Genomic DNA, 7,941 nt, shown 5'->3' with positions numbered 1-7,941 from the left:
CCGTACCGGCGACCGTCGCCGTAGATCGTCACCGACCGATCATAAATCGTGACGCTTGTTGTTGTTGTTGATGTTTTGTCGTTGGTGGCTGACGGTAGGCGACATCAGATGACGACTGTCGTCGACGGTCGCAAACTGTTGCGTATCGTCGCAGGAGATCGGCGACGACTGTTGCAGCCAATCGTCAGCAAGCGTGGGCTATTGTACCTATTACCTTAGTTTCGTTTGTATGTTACCTTATTAGTGCTGATATTCGGAGAAAGTAACAATTTATTTTTTTATATTAATAACGCTACCAGGAAAATTGTCACGACAATTTTACGCGTGAGGTTATCCTGTTGTATACTTGTTATTTAAAATGCGTAGGTACCTATTGATATTACTTAGATTCGGATTTGAATTAAAAATTATATTACAATAAGTTCTAAATATACGTTGCTTGACATTTAACCAAGTACATAGTGTTTGTAATGATAAATTCTACTGAAATTCCATAAAAATGACAAAAATCTCTGAGTTGCTTTCAGCTAACGATGTATGTAAAAAGAATTTCGTTTTCAAATGGGGGTTCGCACCTGGGACCCTCAAATTAAGAGACGGTATTAGAATAATAGGCAATCACTGCTTCACCAGAACTTACTATGGCCTTAACTCTTCCCATTTTGAGGGTAATAGTGCTTAGAGATCATATTATAAACAACAGCCCTCTATATTCCAGGCAAAGGTGTTTTATTATTAAAAAAATAAAGTTACTTAAATAAACGTCCTTAAAAGTCCTAGATTTAAAGCTGGTAAGAAACAAAACATAAGTCTGTATCAATTTGTAATAAATGATAAATATATTGATAAGGTTAGTTAAGGATTAATGTTCCGGTTGGAATTAACAGATCTTAACAATACGATTAAGCTAGGTACGAGTGTTCATAAGAAATGAACGAGGGATTTTATGAATCGGTCAGCAGCCCGATAGTCGGCGAAATAACTGTTTGGCCTACTTTGAGTAAATCAATAAGTCTACTACGTTACCAAGTGTGTATTTGATTTACAATAGACTTAGCTACGACTAAGAAATGAGAATACAAATTACTGGTATTTTATTCTATGTTACTATAAATCATTTATTACGAGTAGTGGAAAATGGGTTAATGGGCCATGGGTTAATGGGCAACGTGTTAGTGGTAAATGGATTATGTGTTATGGGTAATGTGTTAAACGATTAGTAAGTAGATGGAAAGGAAATATGAAAAATGTTTTTTTTTTATGATTTTTATATAGGAGTAGCAGACGAGCATGCAGTCCACCTGATGGTAAGTGGCTCCTGCCGCCCATGAACATCCGTAATCAACCCCAGATAGGATTAGATATTCCTACCTGAGGTCGGCCACAGGTGCGGCGCTACCCCTGAGGACTAAGCTGGAACGCCTCGGAAAAGTCTGTCTCCCTTACCACCATGATTATTACTTGCATTTGTCTAATAGGTTATCTTATCGTATACTGCATTAAATAGATTACTATTTTAAATAAAAGCTACAGGTGCGTCATGTAAATCAACATACATACCTAATATAGTTAACAAATACGGAAATAACTACTATAATCATGAACTCATTATATGAAAGTTCAAACTTTTAAGAAAAATCGTGTATTAACCTAAAATTTCAATATTGTAGTGCAAGATAGAAATTACATAAAACCGTTTAAAATAATAGTGAATTAAAACTTTTACCATTAATTACTGTAAAACGCGAATCGTTTAAAAAGACGTAAAAACCGTAAAAATGGATAAACTGTTGAAAATGACGCATTTTTTATGAAAACTAAATTACCCTCTTTTTTGATACGCTTGATCGGGCTGAGTGGAGCACTTCAAAACAAAACGAAGTTCCGTTTTATTCGCGAAACAATTTTGTCATTTAGCAATAAAATTGCAGTTTCCGTAGTAAGATAAAACAATTTTCACTTTATTCACCATACCCGGAGAAGAGCAGCCGGAAAATTAATCTCAGATTAGAATTAACGTTTTTGAAGGTTCCTGTTCCTCTGACGCCCGTTATCAATAATTAATCTATCACAATTTCGCCTACTAAGATCAAAATTTCAGAATTCCTAGTAGGCATAAATTGTAATTTTTTTATTTTTGGTGGGCAAAATATTAAATAGATTGATTATAAATTACAGTTGTAAATGTACTTACATAAATTATTTGAAGAAATGTATATCGAATAATCGTAATTTACTATATTTAAAATCAATTTGATTATTTGCTCATGAACATATTATGAACACGTTATTTAAGTAGTTGCAGGATTAAATATTTAATTATTTTGCAAAGGGCATTTGTAATTATTCTGTTATTGTAGAATAAAGAATACGTATGGTGTGGCAGGGAGACATACTTTTCGGAGGCTTTCTTACTTAGTCCTAACGGGTAGCAACGCATCTGTTGCCATCTATAAGAGTCTTATAAGGGGTGGATTACAGTTGTCCACGGGTGGCAGTACTTTTCTACTCTAACATATTAAAAAATATTTGTGATACAAAACCTTTGGTAAGTAAAACAGAAAGATACAACAGCGCCTTGAAATTGGATGAAGCAACAAAAGGCTGATTTCTGAGTTATTATTTGAATTCTTGACTAATAAAAACAAATAGAAAAAATATCGCATTTCTGACATTTTAGGGACATTAGCACGCGGCAAAACGTTATTTACGCAACAATTTCAATTCTCAAAACTGGTTACATTTTCTCGTTAGGATTGATCTATCTATTCTACTCATCTAAGTACAAAACGATACATTTTCTTTACGGAATATTTAGTAGAGGACGTCGGTTGAAAGTGGCGCTCGAGATTTAGGGGAACAACTTCAAAGCAGAGAACAATGACATTAGAGCTTTGGTCTTGTGTGTTCTCAAAAGACCATTGTTGTCCGAACGAATCATTGTCTATTGCAAATTCTTTTATCTTTGGAATAAATCTGCTAAATACTACATAAAAATACTTGACATTTCATTATAGATCTTTGATGTTATCATAATATCATAGAGGAAAATTTAAGACTCAATTTTCAAGCGTAAGACTTCGGCGTAAGTTATTAAAGGTATGTGAAATCAACTTAGCTTAACCTGCCTTGTGGATTGAGATCTAAGAGGAGATACCCATTAATGTAAGAGTAATGAATCGATACTTATGACATACGATTGATACGAGTCATTTAGGCCATTTACACTCCGTGCCTATTTTCTATTTTAGACATAAGCATTGAGACCAAAATAATATTTTTATTATCACGCTACACAGCGACGGGTTGCCGAGTTGACGGGATATTTTTGGATATACCTACGACTTTTTATGTCAATTCATTTTTAAGTCTCAGGGCAAAAAGAGAAGTGTTATATTTATGATTGAGTATCAATGTGTCTGGAATTATAACTCCTAAACAAATGAACCGATTTGAGCGTAGGTTGAACGAGTGTCTTCTTAAGGATGAATCTCTTTTCTAGTTGAAGACGGAGGATTTTTAAAATTTTAATTGAAATGTATTCCTTATAACCGTACGACGTATTTTAAACGTTTTAAAATATAATATTTAGATCAATAAATGTAAAATGATAACAACTTATTATACTTAATAATATAAAGTGCGGTAAAGAGAATGCTCTATTAAAAGGTGCGTGAACAAATAATACTAAAAATGTTGGCTGTAAGTGGAACAGTAGCATGCAATCTTTGTTCGGTGGACCAGTGATAAATTAAAAGGACAAGAATTCCACTTTAAGTTGTTTACAGACGAGATCCTATCTCTCAAGTTGAAATTGGAATTACTCTTTCAACTATGTCTTAAATAAGAATATAGCAAAATGTAACTTTTTAAGTAGTGATAGCCTAGTGGTTAAGAAACTCTGCCTCTTGATTGAGGTTCAGATCTTAGGCACACACCTGTTTTCAAAATATGTGAAGTCTACCAATACGCAATTGGCCAGCGCGGTAGACTATGGCCTAACCTTTCCCATTCTGAGAGGAGAACCATGCCTAGCAGTGGGATGGTAATGGCTTGATGATGATGATGATAAACTTTATATGGCACAAAAATGTTAAGACTGAACGAGCTTAATACTGTTTATATAAAATTACTTATTGTGAAATTTACTAGCATAATAATATTCTCCTTTGCAGCACACACAATATAAACAACTTTGCCAAAGTTGAATAAATTAGTAGGATCGCCCTAAGCCTTTTATACTGGTTCCGAGCGATGTTATTATACCAAATAAATTATAATCTGACTATTGTAACAACTAGCTTAAGTATTTATATTTATTTTTAAGGCTATTCGATAACCTTTCGAAGCATAAAGCCAGACTTGGCCCTGATTCCAGTGTATAAGAAATTAAAAATGTCTATGTTTAAGTGAAAAGGGTGAAGCTTATTGAACGATGGAAGGTGGTAAGGATGGCATACTTATCCGATGCGTTCAAACTTAGTTCTCGGGGGTAGTAATATAGGTACCTAATCTTATCTAGAGTTGATAACAGATATCTATTGGCGGTAGTTGCCACTTAACGTCCGTAGTACTGCTTGCCCATTTGCTACTTCTATCAAAAATACATTTACACAAAGATAGTCGCAAAATAGCAGTGACAAGATGACCTAGTGGTTAAGAAACTTGGCCTCTCGATCGAGGGGATCGGGGGATCGAGGGGTCCGTTCAAATCCCCAGGCACGCATCTCTGGTTTTTCAAAATTATGTGCGTATTAGAACTATGGCTAATCAGTCTCATTCTGAGAGGAGACCCGTGCCCAGCAGTGGGACAATAATGGGTTGATAATGATGATGAGTCGCAAAATAACAAATACTGTTTTCAAAAGCACAATAACAAATTAAAATAGAAGTTAAGAGAAAACACGTAAATACGAATATAAACAAGGGGAAGACTTGCCTCAATTACAAGTTTATCGACTGAAATCCTTTAATAAGTTATTTAGGTACGCAACAGGGCACCAGGTCGGAAACTTCGACGAAACAACAATTAACGACCAGGAGTTACTCTTTACTTTTCCATTTAATTTTAAATTGTGTTAGTTAATATAGCGGGATTAATTCTAGAAAATTATTAAAGCAAATTGACTAAAAGAAAACTTTTTTGAATGAAAGCTGAAACTAAAATTATGTTAGTTAATAATTATTATCGTATTTTTTTAATTTCTGCATACTTTATCTAGGGTATTTTGAAGGTGGTAGAACCCTCAGTGGTTCGACTCCGGCGGCACCACCGCCACACCTATTTCTACCTAATAACAGCAGTGTTAAGCGCTGCTGTGTTCTGGTTTGAAGGGTGTGGTAAGGGAGACATACTTTTCCGAGGCGTTCCAGCTTAGTCCTCAGGAGTAGCGGCGCATCTGTGGCCGACCTCAGATGGGAATATCTAATCCTATCTGGGGTTGATTACAGATTTCCATGGGCTGCAGTAGCCACTTACCATCAGGTGGACTGTATGCTCGTCTGCTACTCCTATAATAAAAAAAATAATAAAAACATAAAAATTGGGTAAATTGTTTTTAACGTTGCCAATATTTGACAATTATAAATATTACCTTGGCCAAATTGATAGTATGAATGTATACATTACAATGTTTTATTATATAAATTTAATTTAATTATTTGTTGATACATATTAGGTACTAGGTACATATGACACGGAGTGCAGTGCGCGCAATATTGTAAAAGGGTTTCGAAGTTTTCTCTTCACGTATTTATAATCATCAATAATAGAGACACTTTATTATGGACACTATAATATAGTTATGTGGATAAATCAAATTGAACGTAACGCGAGGTACTAAAAGTAACCTTGGTCGATGCGGGTGTCGATATTTTCTTTTTCTATTTTCTATTGGGAGTTACCTATTCAAATCAGGCGGATTAAATATGTATAGCTTCTACTAAAGTATGCTATTGAACCATATTAGTTTCATGATACAAAATAAACAATGCAGTATTGTATTTAATTATTTCGGAACGTGATATTTCGATGGTGATTAGGCAAGCTCCTTGACTCAGCGTTTTATGGTGTTGCGACCAAAACAGCTATATACATCACTGAAGCCAGTGACATTTATTAAAAGTTCTCGCCCCTTGATCACTTGGGTTGAAATACGATACAAAATAAAAATAAAATTGTGCGGGTTTGATTTTATTGCATCTTTATTTGGGTACAAACGAACGCAATAACAAAGGTGCAGCAATAAATTACACGTACTTGTCTACTGAAATTTTATTATTAGTACGAATTCAATAGTGATAGCCGGTGGTTAAAAATTGGTCTCAGATTGAGAACTTACTCTTAATCTGAGGACTAGTTCGATTCCCAGACATGTCTCGGATTTATTCAAATTAATGTGTATTAAAATTCAATTACCGGCGAAGAAAACATCTTCGGGAAACTACACGTCTGAAGGTTTTCAAAAAGGTTATCAAATTTGTGCGAAGTCTAATATTTGCCCTTGGCCAACGTGATGGACATCAACAATAGGACGATTGATGAAGACACATTAAATTGTAGCTATAGTTATTTTCTTTAATTGTATGAACAAACTACATTTTTTTACTTATCATCAAATGTAAATGTTATATTAGTATGAACTAAATTAATAAATTGTCTCTTAAATAAATAATGTTGTTGAATGTTGAATTAACAGACGTAACGGAATTTACACAAGACGTATTACAGTAATAAAGGCGAAGATGAAAAAATTCTACGACTTCTTAGGGTATTTATGTAATCATATTTCATGCAAGCTCCTGAAATTATAAATTTTTAATACAGCAGGCTTCGGGATTAAATCAGAAAGTCGCCTTATGAACTTGAAATGGTTTTATATATTTTTTTGGTTTATTTTGTACAGAACCATTCAGCAGTAAAATCTATTTTGTAAAATGCAGTAAACTTGATGGAATATGATTTCAACGACCTATGGATATTTGTACATATGGATGTCTGTACAAAAATTTTGGTCCATGACCTATTAGTAATAAGTTGTCCTAAAATATATACTCGTACGACATTTAGTCGATCATTTCGAGATGGTGTCAAGTTTTTATATAAAAACCCTGATTTGATCTCTTTGGTCTTTTGTATTACATGTGAAGGTGGTAGAACCCTTTGTGGTTCGACTCCGGCGGAACCACCGCCACAACTATTTCTACCTAATAACAGCAGTATAAGGCGCTGCTGTGTTCCGGTTTGAAGGGTGTGGTAAGGGAGATAGACTTTTCCAAGGCGTTCCAGCTTCGTCTTCAGGGGTAGCGGCGCATCTGTGGCCAACCTCAGGTAGGAATATCTAATCCTATCTGGGGTTGATTACAGATGTCCATGGGCGGCAGAAGCCACTTACCATCAGGTGGACTGCATGCTCGTCTGCTACTCTCATATTATAAAATAAAAAAAAATCGCTTCAGTATATACGGAATTCAGTAGCGCTTTACAGTGCAACACCAAAAATAGATAAAATTGGATTGTCTCGTCAAGATTTCGCTAACTAGCCACACGCCAAACCAGCACAGAAACGATACTGTTATTAGGCAAGAAAACGATTTAGCTATGGTGCCGCTGGAATCAAAACCCGAAGGTTATTACTACATTTAAGTACGAAATATCTAGAAGAAAGGTACCTTTAAGGACGAGATGGAAAAAATAAAGCACAAATCGTTCCTTGGGGGACCACCGGACACTAACTGACGTGAAATAGCTATTCAGGAAGCATAAAGTCACGTAAAACTAAAAGCGACAGTCGCCCGACATTTATTTTCGTCCTGAATACTGCCGTGATCCGTGCGCCCGAACGTGCGAATAAATAAAATGCGGAAATTTTATACATTTGTAGGTACAGTCCGCTTCAGTAGTAGATGATCAGATCATAATTCCAAAAATACTTATACATG

The sequence above is a fragment of the Epargyreus clarus genome, unplaced genomic scaffold, assembly GCF_041222505.1.
Source record: "Epargyreus clarus isolate Ecla_fem2 unplaced genomic scaffold, WU_Ecla_fem_2.2 ptg000003l, whole genome shotgun sequence".
Taxonomy (NCBI): Eukaryota; Metazoa; Arthropoda; class Insecta; order Lepidoptera; family Hesperiidae; genus Epargyreus; species Epargyreus clarus.
This window is presented reverse-complemented; position numbering follows the sequence as displayed.